This window comes from Macaca thibetana, chromosome 16 (assembly GCF_024542745.1).
Source record: "Macaca thibetana thibetana isolate TM-01 chromosome 16, ASM2454274v1, whole genome shotgun sequence".
NCBI lineage: Eukaryota > Metazoa > Chordata > Mammalia > Primates > Cercopithecidae > Macaca > Macaca thibetana.
This window is the reverse complement of record NC_065593.1, coordinates 8,284,846-8,312,148: the sequence shown is the minus strand read 5'-3', so window position 1 is coordinate 8,312,148 and position 27,303 is coordinate 8,284,846. Positions and strand designations below refer to the sequence as shown.

The window sequence follows — 27,303 nt, the reverse complement described above, 5'->3', positions numbered from 1 at the left end:
CTTTTAAACAACCAAATCTCATGAGAACTCATTCACTATCATGAAAATAGCACCAAGGGGGATGGTGCTAAACCATTGATGAGAAGCCAACCCCATGATCCAATTACCTCCCACCAGGCCCCACCTCCATCACTGGGGACTACAATTCCACATGAGATTTGGCTGGGCGGGGATGGAGATCCAAACCACGTCAGTGGGCTTGAATCCAAGATGGCTCAGTGGACTTCCACAGCTGGAGCTGGTCAATCTTTGCCCTAGGTTCTACCGTTCATCATGATTAAGCTATCTTCTCCTGTCTCACTACTAAATGGTTTATTCTTTACCTTAATTCTTCATATCCTTTCTCTATCTCGTAGCTTTTATTCACTAAATCCAGCTAATGGCTACAGCTGTACCTCAGTTCAGCTCTCACTGCTGTGTGTTTCTTGCTGCATAGGAACTGGTCCAGCTATGGTTTCATGCCAGTCCACACCTTAGGTTGCTGGCCAGCTTACAAATGGGATCCAGATACTAGGTGTGGGAAACGCCACCTGGCGTTTCATGCTGCATCTTCTTGGGACAGTCTTATTTGGAAGAGGCTGTGGGCTTGGAGGCACCATGGTAATCCATGGAGGATAATATTCCACAATTAGCAAACTGTATAAGATAGGACATAACAAAATGACACATTTTGTTTAAGAAACAGTAAGAGCCAGGCCGGGTCGGGCGGCTCATGCCTGTAATCACAACACTTTGGGAGCTGAGGCGGGTGGATCACCTGAGGTCAGGAGTTCGAGACCAGCCTGGCCAACATGGTGAAACCCAGTCTCTACTAAAAATACAAAAATTAGTTGGGGGTGGTGGCGGGCACCTGTAATCCCAACTACTCAGGAGGCTGAGGCAGGAGAATCGCTTGAACCCGGGAGGCAGAGGTTGCAGTGAGCTGAGATGGTGCCACTGCACTCCAGCCTGGGCGACAAGAGCGAAATTCTGTCTAAAAAAAGAAAAAAAAAAAAAACCCAGTAAGAGCCAAAGACTGTGAAAAGCCTGCCTGATTTATTTTGTGCTCGTTTTGGGTTGAAGCAGAGACAAATGAGGACATATGATGTGATGGGCCGTAGGTGCCCCGAGATGTGGACATCTGGGACAACTTCTCTCATGGCGATTCCTGCAGCATCAGAGAAGTTCTTAAGTACCTTGAGCTGCCCATGGTGGAAGGATTAGTTCTCCTACCGCACTAGCAGCTTGGATAATTTTTCATCCACAAGGTGTGCCGATGCCTGGCTCCTGGGATAGAAAACTAGGCTTGGAGCCATAATGGGAAGCAAATCTCTCTGGATTGGGGCACATGAAGTGATGAAAAGCTTTGACGGTGGGTGAGAGAAGGAGTGTTGATCCCACAACCAGCGGCATGGCGTCTATTAAAACCAGGCCTCCCGCCCCATCAGCCACACAGGTTTCTCTTAACTCTGCCCATCAGGTATGAAAACTTCTAGGAAAATAGCATTGACCAAAGCCCAGGGCTGCGACTGGGGAAGTGATCCTTGGTGTGCCGAGACATGAGTCCATGACATCTGGAATGATCCTTTGGGGACATTTGGGGCTCCAATTAAATATTATTCAGCCTGGGTGGTCAGGCAAACCCTCAGGGACCCATGTGACCGGCCCAAATTTTTCACCACTCTCCACACAGAACAGTATTTTCAAAGTAGTTTGAAGCACGTTGTACTCCCATCTAAAAAATAACCCCTTCCAGCCGGGCGCAGTGGCTCGTGCCTATAATCCCAGCACTTTGGGAGGCCGAGGCGGGTGGATCACGAGGTCAGGAGTTCAAGACCAGCCTGGCCAAGATGGTGAAACCCATGTCTACTGAAAATACAAAAATAGCTAGGTGCGATGGCAGGCACCTGTAATCCCAGCTACTCGGGAGGCTGAGGCAGGAGAATCTCTTGAACCCGGGAGGCGGAGGTTGCAGTGAGCCAAGATCAGGCCACTGCACTCCAGGCTCGGCGACAGAGTGAGACTCCATCTCAAAGTAAATAAATAAATTAATTAATTAAAAAAAAATAGCCCCTTCCACATTTAAACACATTTTAAACTGAAACAACCATAGCCCCACTCCTCAGGGATAACCATTGTTTACATTCTGCTGTGTGTCTTTCCAATATTATTATTGTACATATATATGGAGGTAAAATAGGCTCATACTGTCAGTCTGCACAGTTCAATATGGTGGCCACTAACCACGTATAGCTCTTCAAATTAGAATGGAAAAAAAAATCAAAATCAAAATTCAAATTCAAATTCAGTCTCTCAGTTGTAGTAGCCACTCAACTGAAGCTCAGAAGCTGCACATGGCTTTTGGGAAATACAGATAAAGAACATTTCCATTAACTCAGAAAGTTCTGCTGGACAGCACTACCATAGCCATAGTCCTAAAAATCTTTAGTCACTGTGATCATCTTTTCATGTTATGAAATACGACTGTGTAGTATCATTTTTAATGACTGCATAGTATTCCATTGTGTACATCTACAATCACTTTTTTTTTTTTGTGAGACAGAGTGTCGCTTTGTTGCCAGGCTAAAGTGCAGTGGCTCAATCTCGGCTCACTGCAACCACTGCCTCTCGGGTTCAAGCGATTCTCTTGCCTCAGCCTCCCTAGTAGCTGGGACTACAGGCATGCACCACCATACCCAGCTAATTTTTGTATTTTTAGTAGAGACAGGATTTCACCATGTTGGCCAGGATGGTCTTGATCTCTTGACCTCGTGATCCACCCATCTCAGACTCCCAAAGTGCTGGGATTACAGGCGTGACCCATCGCGCCCAGCCTATAACCACTTTTTAAAAACCTTTTCTCTAAAGTTGGAAATTCAAGTTATTTCTAGTTTGTCACTACTATAACAATGGTTCCATAAACCTATTTTTTTTTTTTTTTTTTTGAGATGGAGTTTCACTGTTGTTCCCCAGGCTGGAGTGCAATGGCTTGATCTCAGCTCACTGCAACCTCCACCTCTCCTGTTCAAGCAATTCTCCTGACTCAATGTTTATTTGCATGTGTGATTACTTCTTTACTATTACTACTGGAGCAGATTGCAGTTTTTACACATTTTTCATTCCTACTACAAAATTGCTTTCCAGAAAGATTGAATAGATTTACACTCCTCAAAATACGATATGGAAGTGCTTCTTATCCTAATCTAGACAACAATTGAGAAATTTGTTGCCATTTTGACACTTGAAGCAGCATTGTCCCAAAGATGTTTTGCTTTGGAACTCTTGGATTTCCAGTAGGATTTATATCCACTTGTATTTATTTTGTGACTTGCTTTTGCTGAGTTTTTAACTGAAATGTGTATCCCTTTCTAATGGAGTCATACACGATTTTTTTTTTTTTGAGACAGGATCTTGCTTTGTCACCCAGGCTGGAGTGCAGTGGTGCGATCTTGGCTCACTGCAACCGCTGCCTCCTGGATTCAAGCGATTCTCCTGCCTCAGTCTCTCGAGTAGCTGGGATTACAAGCATGTGACACCACCCCTGGCTAATGTTGTATTTTTAGTAGAGACGGGTTTTCAACAAGTTGGCCAGGCTGGACTTGAACTCCTGACCTGAAGTGATCTGCCACCTTGGCCTCCCAAAGTGCTGGGATTACAGGTTTGAGCCACCACATCTGGCCTCGATTCATACAAGATCTTTATATATGGAGGGGTCAAGTTTTGCCACATAACATACAAAAGCTTTTTGTGTTTATCATTTGCTTTTCACTTTTAAACTTACGAATATAATAAAATCATATTTAGTTGAATTTCACAGTGTTTTCCTTTTAGATTTCTGCTTTTGATAAAATACTTTAGCTCTATCCTGCTAAAAATTACACATAAATATTTACTGTTTTATCGTTTACTTTTTTAACACCTAAAACATCTCATACATCTGGAATTTATTTAGGGTGTGGTGTGAGTTCAGTGTTTATTTACATTTACTTTTAAAATTTGTTGAATGATTTATTCTTTTTCTACGGATTTTAAATTTCACCCTTATAGAATACTACACACACATACACACACACACACACATATATATGAAATATATGTATACATGGGCATGCTTTTATACTTCCTATTCTGGTTCATTACTGTTTTTCTAATTTGGCGCAAGTAACATATTGCTTTAATTATTTGTACTATGTGTCACATGTTAATATTAGTGTGGCAAGTCCTTTCTGTAACTCTTCTTTTCCAAAATATGTTTGGCTTTTATAGTGTGCATCTCCTTCCATATGAATGTTAAAATTATTTGGTAAAATTTTAGAAAATGGTCCTGTCAAAGGTTTCACTGGCGTTGTTAAATGTAAAACTAAATTTGTAAAAAATTGGTTTCTATCAATACTAAATTTCCCCATCAGAAATATGGTATTCTTTTTTGCTTATTATCACTTTTTATATCTCTCAGTAAAATTTTTTTAGTTTTTTTCCATCATCTAGACCCTGAATATTACTTATGAATTTCACTCCCACTTTGCCAAAAAACTTGAATAAAGTTTCATCAGGACATAGTTGGTACTGGGCTCGGTGGCTCAGCCTGTAATCTCAGCACTTTGGAAGGCCGAGGCAGGTGGATTGCCTGAGCCCAGGAGTTCAAGGCTAGCCTGGACAACACAGCGAAACTCCAGCTCTAAAAAAAAAAAAAAAAAAAAATTGAAAATTGAAAATTAGCTGGGCATGGTAGTGCACACCTGTGATCTCAGCTACTCCGGAGGTAGAGATGGGAGGGAGCATCACGTGAGTCCAGGAGGTGGAAGCTGCAGTGAACTGTGATTGCACCTCTGCCTGGGTGACAGAGCAAGACACTGCCTGGATAAAAAAAAAAAAAAAGACATACTTGGCCTTGGCTTCTGGGGAGTAGTGGGGAATTAGGCCATAATAGATAGGAAAATCCATGGATGGAGGCACATGATATGATATAAAACATTTAAAAATTGCTTTTATAAATGAGATTTTAAAATGTCATTGTATTTCTTTGTTTTATTTTGAGATAGGATCTTGCTCTGTCACCATGGGATGGAGTACATTGACATGAACACAGTTCACTGCAGCCTTGACCTCCCAGGCTCAAGCGGTCCCCCCACCTCAGCCCCCCAAGTAGCTGGAACTACAGGAACCACCACTCCCAGCTAATTTTTGGACTTTTTTGTAGAGACAGACCATGATGCCCAGGCTAGTTTCAAAGTCCTGGGTTCAAAAGATCCCCCTGCCTCAGCCTCCCAAAGTGTTAAGATTACAGGCATGAGCCACTATGCCCAGCCCTCCATTATATTTCTGAACATATTATTAAGAAAATATAGGCAAGGTGGCTGGGCGCGGTGGCTTATGCCTGTAATCCCAGCACTTTGGGAGGCCAAGGTGGGCAGACCACAAGGTCAGGAGATCGAGACCATGCTGGCTAACATGGTGAAACTCCGTCTCTACTAAAAATACAAAAAATTAGCCGGGCATGGTGGCAGGCACCTGTAGTCCCAGCTACTCGGGAGGCTGAGGCAGGAGAATGGCGTGAACCCAGGACGCAGAGCTTGCAGTGAGCCAAGATTGCGCCACTGTACTCCAACCTGGGCAAGAGAGCGAGACTCAGTCTCAAAAAAAAAAAAAAAAAAAAAAAAGAATAATACAGGCTAAGTATAAATGTTGAATATTTATTTTATATAATTAACTTTAATAGCTTTGTATATTTGTATTAGCTATAATCATTTTTAGGTTGGATATCTTGGGCTTTGCAAAGAGATAATCATATTGTTTGCAAGAAATGTTTGTCAGTACTTAGAATTTTTACTTCTTTTTCTTATGGACCAATATAGTATAGTGCTAAAAAAAAAATAGGTGTTTGAGACAGACAGACCTGGGCTAAATTTCAACCGTACCACCTATTAACTTGAACCTTCTGCAATTCATCTAATCTCTGAGGGTCAGTTTCCTCAAAGAAGCATAATAATACCTACTTTAGGGAGATCTTAGGAGGATTAAATGAAATATTGTCTATAAAGCACATAACCCAGTAGCTGGCACATACAGCTGCTATTATTGCTTGTCTGATTGCATTGGCTGGAACTCCCAGAACGTTAAATAATAATGGTAATTGTGGACATCTAGACTTTAATGGTAATAGAGTCATTTCTAAATGAAAATACCAGGCACTGTTGATGATGATGATGATGACGATGAACATTTATTAAGCATTTGTGCCCCATTCAGCATATATATCATAGAGACAATTGCAGGAAATTACCCCAGCATCTTGCATACTTGCTCTTGATAACATTGCTTTTATTCACTCATTCCCTCATTCAGTTAATTCATTCAACAGACATTTGTTGAGCGTGTCTAGAGGCTCTCATTTATTATGCCTCAATTCTAGCTATCTTCATTTTGGATATGGTGTTACTTATGTGTTGAAGGAGGGAGAAACAGATACAGAAATAGTCAGTGGAAGATAACCGCATTGAGGCTTCATGTATAAACCACTCATAGAGCTACCTATGTGCATAGATTATGGCACTGTCCTTTTATTACGTCCTTTGTTGTCCTTTATGCTTGGGCTGTCTGGCCTCATTGAAAGCAAAGAATGAGGTTTAGAGTTTGTAATGAGATGAAGGATGGGACTGAGCTTTTTCTGATGGAAGCTCATCCATTCATTCAACCATCATTGGCTGATGCTAATAAAAATAAGATGGATAAAGTGTGGATTTTGTCTTGGAGTTTTCATAACTGAGAAAACCACGAGTGTGAGGAATATTATTCCAGAACATATAAAGATGATGAAAACAGAGAGAGAGAAGTGCTGGTTCAGGAAGGCAGGGGGCTTGAGGGCTTGTTTGAGGGTGGAGACGTGGGGCTATAGAGACGGTGGAGTTAGGACTGGCCTCCCCAGAGTTCTGGTGTCATGAGAGATTGGCAAGAATTTTCTGGGTGGTCAAGAAAGGGCATACTGGTGGTGGGAACGGTTATGCAAAGACGCAGAGACTTGTGGGAGCGGGTCGCTTAGTCTGCCAATAAACAGCCGTTCTTCCACAGTGGAGTTGTATGGAAAATAAGTGGATTTTGTGACTGAATTTTATTTGATGTAGCCCAGCTACAAATTAGAGCTTATCTTGGAGAGTTTAATGAGGTCAGCAGAGCAGAGAAGGGAAGCAGCTATGCCTTGTTAATATTCATAGTCATGATATTTACTGGGACAAAACAAAAATAAAGCCCAAAAATGTAGTCTTTTCTGGAAAAAGATTGGGGACCAAATGAGAAACTGAAGGAATTTACTGCCCCTAGCAAAAGCAAAAAAATGAATTAACTTCCTTCACATTTGCTTTTCCCTTCCCATTTTTCTTCTCCTAGACCCTCGCTGAGCAGCAAGTTTCTTACAACATGGATGAGAAATATTAGCTGGGAGCGTAGAAGAAGATTATTTAACTCTCTCCCTAAAAGCATATGCAAATGGTGTACACAGGAATGAATTCAGAATTTGGGTATTAATTCATTTTTCCTCCAGAGTCAGCTTCTCCTTCTTTCTCTCTGTATCCTGCTTCCTTTCAGGTATGTGGGTTTGGCAGGCTATTCATGGGTGGAACCCACAGACACAAGGAAGTGATTTTATGGGCTTTCTTCTGGGCTCATGTACAATTTAAAAAAATTCCTTTTGATCCTCGAAGATCCCAACAGCCAACTCTGGTTAACATCACCAAGAAGCCAGCCGCACCCAGAGCTGTCCTAGGAGCTAGACTTCTCACGTGCCAAGCTGCTGGCAGTTCTGTCTTCTTGCCTGAGACAGAAGGCATCTTGAGAAGATTCAAATGAAGGGAAATGGAGAGTTGGAGAATTAGCATATGCATTTAATTAATGTTTACATCTGTGAAAAGCATTTTGTATCAAATAAATATCAGATACATTTCTTAAAACTTCCATCGCCGTCTTCCCCTCTCTTGGGGAAAAGAGTTAACTAGCTTTAATCCTTGTTTTCTATACGGAAATTCCTGTGTGTGGGTCCAGTAAGAGCTTAAGATTGATCCTGTCCTGGTCATCTGAAACTTCTTCCTGTTTTTCTAAAATTCCTAGAGGTGTTTGTAATGGAACGACTCCTAGGGCACATTGAGGGGTTGGGGGAAATGCAGGGAAAGTAGAAGTCTGGAGAGGAGCAAGTGAACAGATTTTCAAAAGGGGATGCCTCAAAAAGTAACCATCCCCTTGAGCTAGAGAGCAATTATTGTCTAATGAGGCTGGACCAGTCCTTTAACCTGAGACTCTCTCCTTTGGCCTTTGATGAGGGCCACTGAGCAGGGCATTTGATGGCTTTTTGAGCCCTTACAAATAAAAATGGCCATGTATTAGTTATGAATGTGTTCCCGACTGGACCCATTCCTTTAATGGGACTACTAGGCTAGTTCTATCAAGGAAGTACTGGAATCCTAGTGTATATTAACCAACATCTTGCTTAACTACTTCATTGAATTTGAGTAAGGTTTCTGAGCTATGCACACAAAGTCTCCCCATGTAGATAAATTAGAAAATTATAGGTTGGTGATAATATAATGAGAAAGAATTGCATGCCATTGAACACCTGGGTTCCAAATATGAAGAACAAAGATTAGCATCAATCGGGGAGATTACCTTATTGCTGAACCGCAGGGCCCTGTCATATAGGACATTTTTATTTATGGCATGTTTGAAGGCAGATTTTGATTCATTATGTTCGTAGATAACATAGTGGAAACACTAAATAATGGAATTGTACCCATCAAATGAGCTGGAACCATGAATCAGAAAGCTACAGCTGGAAACAGTAGAAATTGATCTTCTATTTTCTTCTCCCTCTTTCTCCACATCCCTCTCTGTCTCTCCTTCATCTTTACAGCATGTATAAATTTATAAACTCCATGCAGTACTGCCGAAAAATTAAATGAGATGAGGAAAAGTGGGAGAGGTAATATTATTCCATATACTCTTCAGATGAGACTCAGAATTTTAGGGAGGTCCAAGATCACATAACTCCTAAGTAGTATCAGTAGGGGCAGAATTCAAATCCTAGCTCCCCCTCCTGTTTTAATTTTCTTTTCCTTTCCTTTCTTTTTTTTTTTTGAGATGGAGTCTTGCTCTGTTGCCCAGACTGGAGTGCAATGGCACGATCTCGGCTCACTGCAAACTCTGCCTCTTGGTTCAAGTGATTCTCCTGCTTCAGCCTCCCACATAGCTGGGATTTCAGGCATCCACCAATACACCCCGCTAATTTTTTGTATTTTTAGTAGAGACAGTGTTTCGCCATGTTGGTCAGGCTGGTCTCGAACTCCTGACCTCGGGTGATCCACCTGCCTCGGACTCGCAAAGTGCTGGGATTACAGGTGTGAGCCACCATGCCTAGTCTAGCTCCCCTCTTTTGCATACATAGTATGCTGAAGTTCTCTAGACATATTCTTTGAGAATGACAATGGCTGCTTTGCTGAGCACAAGCATTCAATGTAATAAAATGGCGGCTACAGAATTAGGCACATGCTTAATATGTTCTTTCAATCAGGCAACCAGGCCTGGGATAAAGCAACTCCTGCTAACATGTACTTCTGCTGAGTCAAACATCAAAAAGATCCCAGAGCTAAAAATAAAGGGGTCATAAAATGTATTCAGGCCACAAGATCAAGAACCAGCACTTTAGATGGGCAACCGCATATGCTGAAAATAATGATTCAGTGCTGAAAACGAAAATTTTAGAGCAAAAAGGGACTAAAAGAAATAATGTAATGTAATCCCCCACTTGGATGTGGAGAATGCTGAACAGAGAGAACTCAGTTGCTTTGCTCAAGATTACCCAATTAATAATTGGCAGGATTGGTTTCTTGTATCTGGTTCAGGGTTCTCTATTCCATCATAGTGTTCTGACTTCTTATAATGGCAATGACTTACATTTGTGAAGTAACTCTTCACACTCTAAAACTTCTATTATATTTAAAAAATGTAAGGCAAATATTATGCCCATATTACAGATGGGGCAACTGAGGCAAAGAGAATCTAGATGATTTGCCAAAGGGTATACAACTAATGAATGATAGACTATGACACAAGATTTGTCTTGGACCCTTTGCCAGGCTTGCAGCAGGGGGCACCCAGTCTATTTGGCTCTCTGGGCTGCATCTGGCTTGCACAGTTCCTGCGGTCGTGTGACTGCACACTCAGCTCCTGGTGGGAGGGAGTTTGTGAGTGAGCAAGTGTGGGGTTCAGCTGGCCGCTGCAAGCCCTGACACAGGAGCAAACTCTGTGTGGGGCCTGAGGCCACACCAGGCATGTTGCCCTGAGGGGACCACAGTTGCGTGCAGGCAGGGATGCCTGCAATCCTGAAGCCCCAGAGAGAGTATTACAGTGTGCTAATTAGCTCTTTTAGTTCCACTGTCTGCAGCCCAATAGATGGCTGCAGGACTGGCTTGGCCCTGATGCTGCTTCCATCATGTGGGGTGGCTGCCCTCTACCAGCAAGGGCAGAGGGCCAGTGTCACAATCTTTCTGGGTGCCCATGTTTGGTGCATCCTGAGCTCTTGTCCCGCATCCAAGAAGAATGAGGTCATGCTGACAATTGAAGGGTGTTGAGGTGGGAGAATTTTATTGAGCAATGAAACTGCTCTCAGCAGAGAGGGGATGGAAAGGCTGGGTTGTCTCAGTGTGGCTGAGTCTGGGGATTTTTATAGGCACAGGATGGGTGAGGGGCAGACCATAGGTAGTATTAAAAAGGATAATATTTGATTGTTTAAAAGGCATTATTCAGAAAGAGCCAATCAAGAAAGGGCAGACAAACAGGAACAGAAGTTCTCACTCAGGGTCGCAGGTTTCATCTGGAACCAGCAGTCCAGGCTGTTTTTGGCTTGAAGGTGGAGTTTCACCAGGGACCTGACCCTGTTTGCTTAGGCATTTGTCTGCCTCCTGCCGCCCTCAACAAGACAGTCAAACCTAAGTTTTTTGGCTTCCAATCTACTTGCCTCTGAGCTGTTTTACTCATATACTTCTGATGCCAAATGTGTGGGATTTTTCTTCTACCTCGAAACCCATTCTCTGGTTTTCCTGACACCAGCTACGTGTCCTACAATTCATTTATGCCACAGCTACCTGGAGTTGGCAGAGACCCCACAGGTCAAGACTCAATCCCACAAAACTACCCCAAGTTCAGACACCAATTGCAAGTTCCAGGTTTCTACCTGTACTTCTGACCAACAGGCTATAAACAGGCTGCTCCCACAACCCAGTTCTCATGTTCCATAATTTGCTAGAATGTCTCTCAGAACTCAGGAAAGAGCTTTACTTAGGGTACAACAGACACACTGGTTTTCCATCTCTTGATGCTTAGGGCAAGGTATGGGGATGGGGCATGGAGCTTCTATGCCCTTTCTTGGTGTGCCACCCTCTCAACACCTCAGTGTGTCCCCATGTAAAAACTCTCCAAACCCCCTTTGTTTAGGGGTTTTTATGGAAGGCTCATTATATAGGCATGATTGATTAAATCATTAACCATCAGAGATTGACTCAGTCTCCAGCCAGTAGCGATCAGAGGATAGGACTGAAAGTTTCAACCGTGTAATCACATCAGAGTCTTTCTGGCCACCAACCCCCATCCTAAAGCTATCTTGGAGCCCTAAGCTACTAGATCTCTCGTAAGAATACAAATGACACTTGCTTTTGCATTTTTTTTCTTTTTCTGAGACAGAGTTTCACTCTGTCACCCAGGCTGGAGTGCAGTGGCGTGATCTCAGCTCACTGAAACCTCGGCCCCCCAGGTTCAAGCAATTCTCCTGCCTCAGCCTCCTGAGTAGCAGGGACTACAGGTGTGTGCCACCACGCCAGGCTAATTTTTTTTTTTTTTTTTTTGTATTTTTAGTAGAGACGGGGTTTCACCATGTTGGCCAGGCTGGTCTCAAACTCCTGACCTCAGGTGATCCACCTGCCTTGGCCTCCCAAAGCACTGGGATTACAGGTGTGAGCAACTATGCTGGGCCACTTTTGCCTTTCTTTAGCATAGAAAAGGCGAGGGTTTTAGGAGCTGTGTGCCAGGGACCAGGGAAAAAAGATGAAATATCTTTATTTTTTTCACACTGCCTATCCCTGCACTTGCCACAGGGGAGGTGTTTGAATAGACTGTGCAGGCTCTTTGGCTGGGTTCACCAGGGTGCACCTGAAGGAAGTGGCCCTGGTCTGCTGCAAGTACAGGAACCTCACTCAGCATCCTCAATACATTCTTGGAAACTGATTTGAAGCAAAGCAACATACAGCAGGTCCTTGAATAACATCATTTCCTTCAAGGTTTTTACTTTGTTATCAAGTTGATGAGAAAAACAATATTGTTTTGTTATTTGTCGTTTTGCTTAGGTTGTAGTTTCCAAGAACCTGTCAACAACATCAAGTGAGGATTTACAGTACTGCTTCTGCCATCTTTCTCATGGTACTTGTTTGTCAGAGGAAGAAGTGGTGGAGGGTGAGCTATTATCCTTACTCAAAAAATCAGCAATCTTCCCTTCCCTTTCCTTCCCTTCCCTTCCCTTCCCTCCCCTCCCCTCCCCTCCCCTTCTCTCCCCTCCCCTTCCCCCCCCCTCCCCTCCCCTTCCCTTCCCTTCCTTTCCCAACTCCATTATGCTATGGATCATGAGTTTTTGTTGTTGTTTACCTTGACTTGCCCAATTCCAATTTTGTTGCTGCTCTGTAAAGACTAACCTCATAGCTAGAGCAAAGGACTGACAACTGTTTTTTGTTTGTTTGTTTGTTTGTTTTTTTGCTTACTGTGTTGGGCAGAATAATGGCCCCACCCACTCAAAGATATTTGTGCCTTAATCCTCAGAAAATATGAATACTTCATGTTATCTGGCAAAATAAACTTTGCAAATATGATTGATGAAGGTAAGGGTACAGGCCTTGAGGTAGAAAGGGTATCCTGGATTATTCAGGTGGGCCTAATCTAGCCCTCTCTGACTGTGGTCAGGTCGAGAGAGAGAGAGAGAAGTGATAATGGAAGCAGGGTTAGAGAAATGCAACTTTGCTGGCTTTGAAGATGCAGAAAGGGACTGAAATCCAAAAAATTCAAGGAGCCTCTAGAAGCTGGAGAAAGCATGGAAATTGGTTTTTTTCCCTAGAACTTCCAGAAAGGGATGCAGACTTGCTGATGCCTTGGGTTTAGACTGGTGAGACCTATGTTGAACTTTGAACCTACAGAACTGTAAGATAACACATTGGTCTCGTTTTGAGTGACTACATTTGTGGTTTTTTGCTGCTATAGCAAGTTACAGCTTCTCCTCAGAGACAGGGTGGACCCCTACTCAAAATTTGGTTCATATGTCAAGCCTGGTGATGATGCCCTCAATATATACATTTGCCAACAGGGTAATAAAAGGTTTGTTACTTACATAATAAGTCTTTCAGTGTGGCTCCCAAGCAGGTCCAGAAATAGCTTGAAAAAGCAGAGAAAGGAGACTGGCTTGCAAGTATTATGGTAGTTAGGCGGTGGGGATGGAGTAAAGGTTCTCGTGCATGGTTTGATCGTCCCATTGGCTCCAAAGGAGAGAGCACCCAGGCTTTCTTAGCAGCTTGCCAAGGTGTGGGGTAGTAAAGGAATAAGGTGGAGTGAGGCTTAAATAATGTCAATAGTCAAACAGCAAGAAATGGAGTCAGACTCTATTATACAGCAACAAGAGAAAGCTGGTACACTAATCTTCCTCTAGCTCCATCTATGCAGACTGTGAATCTGCCCATTCATCCACCCTGTATTCTATTATGTATCCACTGCATGCCAGATATAGTTCTAGAGATTATGGATGTAGCAATGTCCATGAAATAATATTTTTTCCTGTTGTACTCACAGTCTAGTAGGAGTGAACGCTGAATTGACTCATAAGTATTTGATTATTTGCTGAGGATCACAGTTGTAGTATCTTGAGGACCATAAGAGACCACAATGGAGAGGGAAACTTTTCTTTATACTAATTTTAGGAGAATTTTCCCTGGAAAGATGAGAGTTGGCATAGTTGAACTGGCAGTTCAACACCCAGTGGTAGAGATGAAAGAATTCTAGGCAGAAGAGAAAAGCAGAGACAAAGGCATAGATGCATGAAGTTATGTCTGTGTTGCAGTCAATGGGATTAAAACATGAGGATTTTTTTTCACCCTTTGATTGTGGGCTTGGGATTGGGGAATGAGGATTAGGGGGCAGTTTGGAAGGAAAAGCTGGAATAGTAAGAGAGAGTGGGGTTAAAGATGACCCACTGTTGGTTAGCTGCATGTTGACCTAATGTAAGGTTGTGAGTTTGTTTTCAGTCTAAAGTCATTGACTCATACCCAGTTTAATATACTTGAAGGAAAACATGTGAGATCTATAAAGTAGACAAGATTGGAAAGAAATTGTATCAAGAAAAGGAAGTTAATCAGTAACTGAGTCTAACTGGTATAGACTACAGTTTCTTTTCCAATAATGGCCCAAGGAAATGATGCACAAAGTATGTGGAATTATGATTGCTCATTGAAGAGGGAGTTTGCTTTGGGGGTGGACTGAGGGGTTGGCGAAGGAATAAAGATGCTCATCATGACTCAGATTATGTCTTCTCTCCCTTGGGTCCTCCTCCTGGTGACACCCTAGAACATCCTGGGACATTGCTGTTTTTATTATTATTTTTTTTTTTTAGATAAAGTCTTGCTCTTGTCCTCTAGGCTGGAGTATAATGGCATAATCTCAGCTCACTGCAACCTCGGACTCCCAGGTTCAAACAATTCTCCTGCCTCAGCCTCCTGAGTAGCTGGGATTATAGGTGGCTGCCACCACGCCTGGCTAATTTTTGTAGATTTAATAGAGATGGGGTTTCACCATGTTGGCCAGGCTGGTCTCCAACTCCTGACCTCAGGTGATCTGCCTGCCTCGGCCTCCCAAAGTGCTGGGATTACAGGTGTGAGCCACCGCGCCCGGCCATCATTGTTGGTCTTTAAACTCCATTTCTCCCCAGAGGGCTGGTACCTTGGTAGTAGCCTCTACCCCCATGTGGGTATCATCTGGGGCAGTCTGGATTTGTATAAGAATTCCAATGTTAATGATGGAGTTCTGTTGGAAAGAGGGACAAGTCTTCTTTCAAATTCTCATCCCCACCTGGTGCTGCGTTCTCCCTTCTCTCTCCCTCTGTTTTGTATTTTAGATTCAGGGGGATCTTTCACATATATAACAAGTTCTTGCTTTGAACTTAAAAATAAACGCTATGAAAAAAGAAATGTGTGTTCCAATCTGACTTGAAAATGCCCAAATGTGATTAGTATTAGACTGTGAAATACCTCTGCTTATCTCCAGGAGCCAGCTGCTGGGAGCATTTTGAGGGATCAGGCTGGTTGTTGTGGGTGATGTTTTTTTAAAACAAAACATAAGCCCCAAATGATCTGTGTATAGACTCTCCATGAAGTCCCCTTTGTCAAAAACTCTGTCTTTCTAATTTTTATTCTCCCCTCATTTGTCCCAATCCCAATCATGGAAGACAGTGTGGGAGTCAAATAGGTTCCAGTTTCAATCTGGCCATTTCCCTCTTGCTTCTCTCTGTATTTCAGCCTTTCTCTTTTCTAAACTTGCCTGGCTGCACCTAAGGACTTTCCACTTGAGGAAACAAATTATTTGGGTCATACAGGCCACCACTGCTATTTATGAGCCAAAAAAATGCCACTTGGCATTTGGAAAACTGATTTATTAATACACGCAGGGTCTTGCATGTCGACAACTGCAAATTATGGATAACAGATTTGCATCTTCTATAATTTCATGGCCTCATTCAAAAGGACTTAATGAGCTAACAAAAAGGGCTAAATGATAAAATGTTTTTTTTCTCTCAAAGCTCTTTTTGACTTACCTGCCTACCTCTCCCATCAAAAAGTAAGAAAGAAGAAGGAAAGAAAACAAAAAATATTAATTTACTGAAAAGCTTAACTTTAAAGCATTATGAGATTTTAAATCCGTGAATTACTCTGTATGATATACGAGTCAATTACAAAAAGAATAGGAAATAGTAACAGGTTTGCATCAATCTTCAGCTAAACTATGTTCAGGGAAATGAAGCTAGAATTCAATCGAACAGGGAGCTAACATTAAATTCCTTCTGAACACACTACTCTGGAAGAATATTTGAGGGACACTAAAAGTGAAAAATAAGGTATATTTGTGTTTGGTGAATGTGCACTATATTTGAAGAGACAAGATACTAAAAGTTGTGTATTGACATCGAAAACTTCCTTAGCAATGTACTCCCAAGAGAGGTGAAGCAGCAGAGGGTCATTACTTGGCAAATAAGCAAAAAGGATAATAATTACCACTAACTGGAGGCATTACTGTGGGATTGTAGGGATCTGTATTAGTCCGTTTTGTGTTACTATAAAGGAATACCTGAGGCTAGATAATTTATGAAGAAGAGAGTTTTAATTGGCTCATGGTTCTGCAGGCTGTACACAAAGTAGGGTGCCTGGATCTGGTGAGGGTTTCAGAAAGCTTCCAATCACGGCAGAAGGTGAAGAGGAGCCAGGCTGTCACATGACAAGAGAGAGGGCAAGCCAGAGAAGGGAGAGGTCTCAGGCTCTTTTAAACAACCAGATCTTATGTGAACTAACTGAGCAAGAACAGATTCATCACCAAGGGGATGGTGCTAAGCCATTCATGAGGGATCCACCCATATCATCTAACACTTCCCAGTAGGCCCCACTTCTAACATTGGAAGTCACATTTCAACATGAGATTTGGAGGGGACAAATAGTATGTCAGAGTCTGCAAGGATTTCTTTCTCTCACCCCAGCCCCTTCCATTCTTTTTTTTTTTTTTTTTTTTTTGAGACAGCATTTGACTCTGTTGCCCAGTCTGGAGTGCAGTGGCATGATTATGGCTCACTGCAGCCTCAGCCTCAACCTCCCAGGCTCAAGTGATTCTCCCACCTCAGCCTCCCAGTCCTCAGTCTCCTGGAACTACAGGTGTATACCACCATGCCCAGCTACTTTTTAAATTTTTTTTTTTTTTTTTGAGATGGAGTCTCGCTCTGTCGCCCAGGCTGGACTGCAGTGGCCGGATCTCAGCTCACTGCAAGCTCCGCCTCCCGGGTTCACGCCATTCTCCTGCCTCAGCCTCCCGAGTAGCTGGGACTACAGGCGCCCGCCACCGCACCTGGCTAGTTTTTTTTTGTATTTTTTAGTAGAGACGGGGTTTCACCGTGTTAGCCAGGATGATCTCGATCTCCTGACCTCGTGATCCACCCGTCTCGGCCTCCCTAAATTGTTTTTAAGAGATGAGGTCTCCCTATACTTCCCAGGCTGTTTTCAAACTTCTGGGTTCAAGCAATCCTCATGCTTCAGCCTCCCAAAGCACTGGAATTACAAGTGTGAGCTCCTGCTCCTGGGCCCTGAGAGGATTTCAAGTAAGAGATAGATTATTTCAAGGCTGGGCGCGGTGGCTCAAGCCTGTAATCCCAGCACTTTGGGAGGCCGAGATGGGCGGATCACGAGGTCAGGAGATCGAGACCATCCTGGCGAACATGGTGAAACTGCGTCTCTACTGAAAAAATACAAAAAACTAGCTGGGCAAGGTGGCGGGTGCCTGTAGTCCCAGCTACTCGGGAGGCTGAGGCAGGAGAATGGCGTAAACCCGGAGGTGGAGCTTGCAATGAGCTGAGATCCGGCCATTGCACTCCAGCCTGGGAGACAGAACAAGACTCCGTCTCAAAAAAAATTTTTTTTTCTGGATTTCAAATACAATCAGGATCCTGGTAAGTTGGAAAAGCCAGGAGAACATCTCACAAGAGAGGGGATGAAAAGAAGACTTGCAGAAGGATGTTCTGTGGGTGCTCGGGATTTTGTGTACAGAGGTTCTTTGTTAGTTTGGAGAATTAATGGAGAGATGTGATTCAAAAGAGCATCACAAACATCCAATGCCTAGGAAATGCCAATGAAAGATACTCGAGATTCCTACACAGAAAACTACACACAGTTACTGAGGATAAATGGAAGGAAATACCAAGTTCATAGCTTGAAAGAGTCAAGGTTGTTTCTTATTTTCTTGAAATTGATCTATATATATTTAATTCAGTCCAAATCACATCCCAGCAGATTTTATAATTGTGGAAATTGACAAGCTGATTCTATAATTTATATGGGGCCAGGTGCGGGAGGCCAAGGTGGGTGGATCACTTGAGGCCAGGAGTTCAAGACCAGTCTGGCCAACATGGCAAAAACCCATCTTGACTAAAAAATACAAAAATTAGCCAGGTGTGGTGGTGCATGCTTGTAATCCCAGCTACTCAAGAGGCTGAGGCAGAGAATTGCTTGAATCTGGGAGGCGGAGGCTGCAGTGAGCTAAGATCACACCACTGCACTCCAGCCTAGGAGATAGAGTAAGACTCCAGAGCTAAGAATAGCCAACGTCAAAGATGAGTAAGATGTATTAAACTTTAAGATGTATTTAAAACTATAGTACTTAAGGCTTTGGGTTACTAACATGATCCATGGATCATATTAGATGTACTACTGAAACTATAGTAATTAAGGCTGTGGGTTATTAATACGTTCAATGGAATAGAGAGTCCAGAAACAGACTCACACATATTTTGTCACCTGATTTATGACAGAGTTGCCAGTTGCATTACTGCTGACTGTAAATTGGTGCACCTACTTTGAAAAACACATGAATATTCTGAGACACAGCAGTTCCATATTTCAGTATATCAACGGAAATGTGTACGTGTGTACCAAAAGACATATCCACGGGTGTCTATAACATCACTGTTTCTTATAACCCCACCCCTCATTACCATTGGAAACAACCTGAATGTCCATCAACAACTAAATGACTAATAAATTATAATTCATTCACACCACGGAAGACTACATAGCAGGTTCGGTAAACTTTTTCTGTAAAAGATCAGATGGTAAATCTTTTAGATTTTGCAGGCTGTTCAGGTTCTGACACAACAACTCATCTCTGCTTTTGAATCATGAAAGCGGCCACAGAGGATACATAAGTGAACATGGCTGTGCTTCTAGAACTTTATCTACGGATACTGAAACTTGAATTCCATACAATCCACTTTAGAAAATATTCTTTTTCTTTAGATTTTTTTTGACTATTAAAAAATATAAAAACTGTTATTAGCTTGCAGGTTGCACAAAAACCTGTGATGAGACATACATGAAGAAGGACCAGCAACTGCTACACACTCCACAACACGGACAAACCTTACAGATTTGATGGCGAATAGAAGAAAAACAGACTAAAAGCAGCATACACATTATAATTCCACTTATATAAAGTTCAAAAACAGGCAAAACTAATTTATGGTGATGAAAGTCAAAAGAGTGATTACCTTTGAAGATGGAATTATACAGCAGGCTTCTGCACTGTGGCTGATGCTCTGTTTTGTGATCTAGGTGGTAGCTAGTCAGATGGGTTCATTTTCTAAAAGGTCACCAATCTGTACTGTGAATTTGCCGTATCTCAATAGAACAATGTTTTTGGTTTATTTGTTTTAAAGAATCTAGGAGTAATTTAAGAGACAATATCATGCAATATCTGAGAGTGTAGATTCTGTACACAGACTGCTAAATCCCAGTTTGATCATTAGCTGTGTGACCTTGGGCAAGTTGTTTCACCTCTCTGTTCTTTAGTGGTTCTCAACTGTAAAAAAGTGATCACAGTCGTACTCAGTTGACTCAATAGTCCTTGATACTTGTAGTACTGCTGTAAGAATGATGAGTTAAGCCATATAAAGTCACTTAGAACAATGCTGGCATACCCTAAGAACTCAATAAATGTTAGATATTATTCTTGTGGCCAATAACTTTTTTGCTTTAGGTCTTAAGCTCCAGTTTGTTAAGACATTTATAAACTCTTGATTCTGCCACAAATATACTTTTAGATTAAGCAAGGCCAGCAGCACAAAGAAGCCTTTTAAAACTCACATGTGGTCCAGCCCAGCTCACCAGGAATCTGATTCTGAAGAGTCTGGGAATAAAGGCTCAGAGTCATAAATAATATAAATATCCCTTGTCTTATTTAGAATGCACATATTGCCTGTGAATAGTTGCAGTGTCAGTAGGTGTTAGCTGAAGACTCTGAGATCTGGGATTCCAAACAAATATATACTTCCATTCTGAGCTAATCATTTTTATAGAAAACAGACGAGGCTTGTTGGGTAGGTGCATTAACAATATCTTATGCTGCTCGCCTGTTCTCTAGGCTGAGGTCCTGCATCCAAAGAGTGCCAGAGGCAGGATATCTTGACCTCCAGGAATTTTATAAGGTAAACCCTGCTCATCCACCTAAAATATTTTCCTGGAAAAAAAAAGCCAAAAATAAATAAAGTCCGAAATATCATCTAATTCCTACCCTTTATGCTCCTTAAATGACTACTGTACCATCCTGGGAGGCATTATATTCCATGACTTAAAAAAACGAAGCAAATATGCCAGGCACAGCGGCTCAGGCCTGTAATTCCAGCACTTTGGAAGGCCAAGGCAGGCGGATCGCTTGAGCTCAGGAGTTCATGACCAGCCTGAACAACACAGTGAGACTTTGTTTCTACAACAAACACACCCACACACACACACACAATTAGCCAGACATGGTGGCATGCTCCAGTAGTTCAAGCTACTGGTTGGAGGTGACAAGATCACTTTTACCTGGGAGGCGGGGGTTGCAGTGAGCTGAGATCACACCATTGCACTGCAGCCTGGGTGCTAAAGCCACACCCTGTCTCAAAGAAAATTTTTTTTTAAAAGAAGCAAATAACATTTTTACCAACTGTAAATATCCATTCATCTGTTCAATCATTCAACAAATTTTATTGAGTGCTTAATATATGCTGTATAAAAGGCAAAGGAAGTTCCCAAGTAAAATAATTTTTGACTGTATTCTTTGTTTATGGTGATGTTTCTTTAAAATTTCTGACCGTGGAATGCTACAACCCCCTCCTGTTCTTCTTTTTTATTTTTTCTAGTAACACCCATTCATATCACAGGATACACTTTGCGAAATGCTGAGTTAACTAATCTTTTATTGCTGAATACCAAGGTTTCCTAACTCTTTGCTGTCATAAATAACACTGCAGCGAACATTCTTGTACCTACAGCTTTGCACACATGTTGGATTATCTTTTTAGGATACATTTCTAGGAGTGGAATTGTTGAGTTAAAGGCTCTGTTTCTTTTTATGTGCGTAAAAGACCCTATGTCAGTTTTACAAATCTTAGGGAATCACAGACTCGTAAAATATCAGAGTTGGAAGGGATCTTAGGGAGCATCAGCTCAAGCGCTCCTGTCACCGTGGGAAGACCAGGGCTTGAAGCCAGGTCAGTCTTAATGCACTTCTCACAGCTCCACGTGGGCTCCTGGGGCAGCTGTCCAGCAGAAGAAAGACATTACAGGGAAGTCAGCGAGGCATCACGAGTGTTAGCATTTGCCCCTTCTGGCTCAGACTACGCTCTCCCTATTTTTCCTCAGGGTCTTTCTGGTTTAAGCCTTTGTGTCATATTTATGAGCCACGGGGTATTTACCAAGAAGAAAATGTCAGGAAAACAAAGATCCAATCTAGCACCCATTCTTCCCCTTGAAAACCAGATAAGAAACCAGGTAGTTTGCAAAGGGCACAGGTTTTGTGTGTGTGTGTGCACGTGTGTGCATGTGTGTGCATGTGTGCACTCTCCTGTAGTAATTGCTTTGGGAAGCTTGGGATAAGACACACACACACTACACCATGTGATACTGATTTCTCTTCAGTGCAGCTATGGCCCTCAGGCTTATACTGCCTTAAGAGAGGGCTAGGTTGGGGATTGTGTGAGTTATTTCCTAGTCTCGCCCGCTGTTTCCAGTAGAATTAGCTGCCATGTGGTGAACGCATGTTTTTGAAAGATTCTTGGTAGGAGGTAGCATGCGGCTCAGGTCAACTGATTTGAGCAGCCTTCTAGGCAGGGGAGCAGAGTCGAGAGTGACTAAACCCAAACCAGACCCAGAAGCTGGGGCACTGGCCAACTCTGCCTCCAGACAGGGATGAAGGTGCATTCCCTGGCGTCTCCCTTGGTATCTCTCTTGGTTGTATTTGATTTGAACAGAATCCAGCTTTCCTCAAAAGGAAAAAGGAGTGGGAGCTTCCAAGTTGCCTCTGACTTTAATTTGGGGAAAAACGACATCTTTTCTCTGTTGTACAGACACACATCACCACATCAGAGCAAATACCCCCGAAGCTCCATTCTGATTTCCGGCTTGGAAAAGTTCTTGATGTTTCACAGAAAACCTTCCCACATCCTACCACACCCATCTTGTTTTTCCACCCGCCTCAGTCATCTTCTGCCTCATTACTGAGGTATTATTAATGGAACGGGAAATTGATGAAGAAATTCTTGTCAGTGGCTGGCTGGAGCTGCCCATCCAATGCCATCTGCCCAGCCTCAAGCCATCCTGGTTTCTGTGGCTCAGGAGATTCCTTTGAGACCTCAGGTGGGAGGTGATGCCAGGGAGGGCCCTGATGGGATAGTTTGTTCAGGGTATGAGAGCCCTCTTTGGTTTGCCTTGGAGTCAAATTAAGCCCCGATAATACTTGAGACAGAGATGGTGTAAGCATCTCTTTCTTTCCACGGCTTCTATCACATCCCTGGTCACACATCAGAGATTCAACAAACATTTGTTGAATAAATGAGCAAATGGCTTGGGTCTTGTCTTGATTTCAGATATATAGTCTTTTCTGGTCTATGATTGTGGGCACACACCTGTCTGTGTTTACTTTGACTTCCAGCCATGTTCACCATTTGAGAATTTCATGAGGAGGCAGGACAGGGGATGGGATACCATCTTCAATGTTAGAAAAATCATTTTTCTTCTTTGCGGAGTCCCTTCCCCGCCTCCACCTGTTGCCTGCAGTGATGCTCTTGGGCTTACCAAAAATGAAAGACTAATGCCAGACTTGGTTTCCGGCAGAGATATATTTGACATTGAGTTACAACTAGGCCCTTTGGGAAGCAGAGACAGACAGAAAGAAGAGGAAAAGGTCAAGTCCAGGTAAATGGAGTAAAATTTGGACCTGGTTCCAACATTTAAGGTTTCCATGTATCCATGGGCAGTTTGGATATTTCATATGTGCCAGCGGAGGGGATGTGTTGGCACTCATATTCAGCCTACATACAGTATTCTTGACACTACACACTCTGTCATAGGTCAGAAGCATCGTTTTTGTAGCACAAGGACAGTAACCGATCACCAAGTTGGGCATCTGCTCATTGGGGATGGTATGTCTTTCTCTAATTTGCACAGTCTTCATACATGGCAATGTGGCTTGAAAACTCAATTCCATATTTTATGTTTCTCTATTCTTTTTTGAATGTCCTGGATGTGTGAACAGTGAGTGTGTGTGTGCATGTGTGTGTGTGTGTATGTGAGAGAGAGAGAGAGAGAGAGACAGAGTGTGTGTGTGTGTCTTTGTGTATGCTCTCAATATGGCTCTAAGGGCTGAATTGAGTAGATGGTATTAAACTAGCACAGGCTCAGAACAGCGGCTCATGTTTGTAATCCCAGCACTTTGGGAGGCCGAGGCAGGAGGCTTGCTTGAGGCCAGGAGTTCAAGACAAGCCTGGGCAATATAGTGAGTCTCTGTCTCTAAAAAATAAACATTAAAACAATTAGCCAGGTGTGGTGGTGTGTGCTGGTAGTGCTACTTGGGAGGCTGAGATGGGAGGATCACTTGAGCCCAGGAGGTTGAGGCTGCAGAGAGCTATGATTGTGCCACTGCACTAAAGCCTGGGCAACAGATCAATACCCTGTATCTAAAAAAATCAAATACATAAAAATAAAACTAATGTACTTGTATTTATGCCAAAATGCCCTCTCCTTTTCTCCTGATAGCTGAGTAGAGAAACAAGCTTTCTGAGTGAATCTCTTCTTTCATTTTCCTGGCCTAGAATGGTGGACAGGTGCGTAACCACCACTTGGCCAATTAAACCCTTCCCCTCCCATCTCCTTTTCCCTGACTTTGCATGGAAAGGAGGGAGGCATAATAATGTGACCTGCAGTGTCTTCCCCATTTTGAGGTGTGGGCTGGGGAGGGAAACTGGGAAGGTTAGAAATGCTCCAGGTGAATTCACCTCCTTCAAATTGGCCACGTCATCTCCTGTGACTTCCTGACTTTGCTCTCTCAGTTTCTAGGAACTCTTTTTATTGCTCCTTATAAATTGACTACTAAAACATGGGTGGCTCTAAGTACTAGATAGAGCCCATACATCTAAAACCAAGGGGACCTCCCCCTAGTAGTTCCCATGGTCATCCCCAGTCCTCAACTTCCTCATCTTTAAAATAGAAGTGCCCATTGATACGGCCCTAGGATATAAGATGGGCCTGGGAGAAGCTGTGTCTAGTCTACAGAGTTCCTGGGCTCCTAGGCACCTAACATCACAGGCATTGTGCCAGCACAGCCTTTTGATGTCCTCCTGGCTCTGTTCTTTTCTTGTTTTATAAGCTGTAAATCATCAAAGACTCAGCACTTGTTCCTTTTAGACATCACAACTCACCCCTTTTGCTCCTATCCAGATCCCCCTTTTCCTCCTTAACTCTTCCTTAATTTATAGACTTCCATGTAAAGAGAACTACAAACAAACTGACATCTCTGAATGATGGCACATTCTTTAAATCAAAATTCAGGCTCGCGGTAGTTTCACATGAGCAAAGGATAATTCTCCCTTCACGGCGTGGGCTAGGAGTCAGAGGAGATTCAGTTTGCAATGTGGAATCCGGCTTGATCCTCATTTTACCTCCTCGGCCTCCCACATAATGTAACAGCAACATCAGTTTTTTCTTGAGTTGGAACAAAAGTCTCTTAGATTTGCTCTCTTGACTTAATCATCTTTAGGTATGTATGAAATCGGTGAGTGAATGACAAAAACAAAAACAAGTTGGTGAGATTGAGAGTTCGTGGTTCTTGACCTAATGTCCAGGAAGGCACTGCCCCGAGACACTTTGATGTGTGTGTGTGTGTGTGTGTGCATGTGTGCATGTGTGTGTGCACACAGTCGTATATTCAGAAAGTTTCTTTCCTTCTAATACTCAGTGACTGGCAAGAACAAATTGAGAGCTCCATATATTAAAAAGAAACTTTAGAACAAAGATGTCAAAGAAGAGTAGTTTGAGACAAAGGCAGAAATATGAAATGTCTTACATGCTTTGTAATTGAAAGAAAGATAAAATGATGTCTAATAAGAATGAGTCACAAATAATTTAGTAATAAGTTATAGTCATATAAAGAAAGAGGGAGGAGGGATGGGCTGAGGGGAGTCAGAAACCAGAAGAAATATTAGAGAAGGATGGGGATAGCAGAGGGGAGGTAGAGAGTATGTCTTAGTCTGTTTTGTGTTGCTATCAAGGAATACCTGAGAATGGGTAATGCACAAAGAAAAGAGGTTCATTTGGCTCACAGTTCTGCAGGCTGTACAGGAAGCAGAGCACCAGCATCCACTTCTGGAAGGCCTCAGCATACTTCCATTCATGTGAAAGGGGAGCAGGCATCACACAGGGAGAGAGGAGGAAAGAGAGAGAGGAGGAGGTGCCAGGCTTTTTTTAACAATCGGATCTCAGGAGAACTAATAGGATGAGAACTGACTCATTACCACGAGGACAGTACCAAGCCATTCATGAGGAATCCGTCCTCTGATCCAAACACCTCCCTTCAGGCCCCACTTCCAGTGAAATTTGGAGGGGACGAATATCCAAACTACATCAGACTGTGAAGAGAGAAAGAGGAAGACAGGAAGAGACAAAGATAACAAAGACCCAGGACACAGAGACCCATTCATTGATTCTACCGATTTTTTTTTTTTTTTTTTTTTTTTTTTTTTTTTTTTTGAGACGGAGTTTCGCTCTGTCTCCCAGGCTGGAGGGCAGTGGCGCCATCTCGGCTCACTGCAAGCTCCGCCTTCCGGGGTCACGCCATTCTCCTGCCTTAGCTTCCCGAGTAGCTGGGACTACAGGCGCCCGCGACCTCGCCCAGCTAGTTTTTTGCATTTTTTAGTAGAGACGGGGTTGCACCGTGTTAGCCAGGATGGTCTCCATCTGCTGACCTCGTGATTTGCCTGCCTCGGCCTCCCAAAGTGCTGGGATTACAGGCTTGAGCCACCGCACCCGGCGCTATTGATACTTTTTGAGTAGAGCTCAAAACGATTTTTTCCACCAGAGTTCTATATTGCGCCACACCCTTCCCCATGTGTTACTTTCACTCTCTCCACAAAGCCAACATAGGTGGATAAGGGAACTTGACTATGGATGGGTGAAGCAGGAAGCTGAGGTCTGCAAAGGCAAAGGTAGAAAGGAGAGCAATTCTAGGTGTACCCGGTCGGAAGGTGCTGTGTGTGGGAGGGAGGGTTTCTCAGCACCATAACCCACGTGGCTGAAGGTGCTCTGGGCTGCCCAGGCAGATGGGCACCCTTGACCACCCGCCTTGCAAGAGTTAAGTCTTACAGGTGGCACCTCTGACTAAACACCATTTTCCACTGCTGTGATGAAATTTTGAGTGACTACTGGGTAACTGGAGGTTTAGAGAAAGCTGGGCTGAAGATTAAGTCATTTTTATGAGAACCACTTGGAGTTTTTGTTATAAATGCATACACCTAACACCTCACTTCCCAGAACCCAAATTTGGTAAGCCTGGGAAGGACAGGAATGTAAATTGTTGAGGCACCCTGCAAGTGATTCTTGTTTTGTTGCTCTTTTTTCTTTGGTTATTTTGGAGATCTCTGCCACCTAGGTTGGAGTGCAGTGGCACGATTGTAGCCTCGACCTCCTGGGCTCAAGTGCTCCTCCCACCTCAGCCTCCCGAGAAGGTAGGACCACAGGTGCATACCACCATGCACAGCTCTTTTTTTGTAGAGAGGTGGTTTTGCCATGTTGCCCAGGCTGGTCTTGAAATCCTGAGCTAAAGCAATCCACCTGTCCCGGCCTCCCCAAGTTCTGGGATTACAGGTGTGAGCCACCACACCTGGCCCCAACTAATTCTGATGCAGGAAATCCTGGGCTGAAACTGAACACCTCCATTCATTGCATGTTTCAAGCCCCGGCTTCTGCTTTTAGGTTCCATGCTCCCAGAAACGTTAGACTCTGAAAAAAGTCACAAGAAGGGTTGGATGGTGTTAGGAAATGATGAGTGTCATTGATAACTTTAAGGCCATTACTTCCCCTAGATTTATTTGCTTTCTTTGTGTGGTAGACTGTTAATGACCCTCCCATAGATTTTGACCAACCCCGGAAAAAAATCAGAAAACTTTCTTCTGCATCGTAGGTGGGTATTTCCTGTATA

General features: G+C 43.0%; 1 long non-coding RNA gene across 1 annotated transcript in view; it reads left to right on the top strand.

Moving 5' to 3' along the window:
• Window positions 1–27,303, top strand: part of LOC126939852 (uncharacterized) — a 205,223-nt gene that overhangs the window by 40,254 nt on the left and 137,666 nt on the right. The window contains exon 3 of the long non-coding RNA XR_007720472.1: window positions 12,360–12,465. This is a non-coding gene — a long non-coding RNA (uncharacterized LOC126939852). The remainder of the gene's footprint in view (window positions 1–12,359; window positions 12,466–27,303) is intronic.